The sequence below is a fragment of the Echinops telfairi genome, unplaced genomic scaffold (assembly GCF_000313985.2).
Source record: "Echinops telfairi isolate 266 unplaced genomic scaffold, ASM31398v2 ScPeMD7_21;HRSCAF=78, whole genome shotgun sequence".
Classification (NCBI taxonomy): Eukaryota; Metazoa; Chordata; class Mammalia; order Afrosoricida; family Tenrecidae; genus Echinops; species Echinops telfairi.
The window spans coordinates 16,285,166-16,286,340 of record NW_022103918.1 but is presented as its reverse complement, the minus strand read 5'-3'; positions in this window follow the sequence as shown (position 1 = coordinate 16,286,340).

The following is a 1,175-nucleotide window of genomic DNA, read 5'->3' as shown; positions in this document are numbered from 1 at the left end:
ATGGACCTCTGAGATACACCCTAATATGAACAAGCATAAGCAACATATAACAAACAGAATGACCTTCGCAGGATTGCCAAAATAATATGTATTTTAATACAGCATATAGGGCGTTGATATTGCAAGGCCTTGACCAACATTACATCACTCTTGGTACAGCTGTTTTCTCTTTCTTCACATATCATGTATTTTCTGGCTTAAGTTCTCAGGTTATAAGTGTGTCCAGTTCACCCAGTGGAGGTTCCACATGGGGTCTCACCTATGCAGCCTCTGGAGCATGTTAAAGATCCAGATTCAGTGTCCCAGTGTTCCACGGCATCCCGCCTGGGTTCCCAGGATACCCCCAGATGCCCTCGTTCAGTTTTTCCCATAATATATTATTTCATATCTTTGAAGTCTTGCATTGTCCCTGGCATCGAATCAGTTTTGATCAGACACTGAGGACCTTTGTGAAGTTGAAACTTGGCGGTGCCTTATCTTTGGCCTTATGCCTTATACCTCTTTCTTTCTGCTCTGTGATTTCTCTGATGCATGAGTATGAGATATCTGCGGATGTTATTTCAACATACAGATGTACAATTGAGAGGTGTAGGAGAGTTAAGGTTGGTGGTGCCAGTTGGCCAATAAAATATTATTTTTAGGTGTCATCGAATTGGTTCCAACCCATAGCGACCCTGTGGATGACAGAATGAAACATTTCCTGATCCTCTTCAGTCTCACAATTTTTCCAGTTCTGAGCCCCTCGCTGGGTCAGTCCATCTCCTTGTGAGTCGTCCTCTTTTTCACTGCCTTTCCACTTTACTAAGCATAATGCCCTTCTTCAGGGACTGATGTCTCCTGACAACATGTCCAAAGTATGTAAGATGAAGCCTTGCAATCCTGGCCTTGAAGAAGCACTCTGGCTGTCCTTCTTCCAAGACAGAACTGTTTGTCCTTGTAGTAGTCAATGTAATTTTCAATATTCTTTGCAAGCACCGCAATTCAAATGCACCTATTCTTCTTTGGTGTTCCTAATTTAACATCCAATATATAATGTATAGGCGATCATGTATGAAATTTTTTTGTCCCCTGGGAAGATAGTTATGAGACATGTTTAATAAGGTACCTTGAGTGTTCCATAGGATCAAGCCCCGTTAGGGTAAAACACTAACAAACTTCAGCATATTCTCCCATCG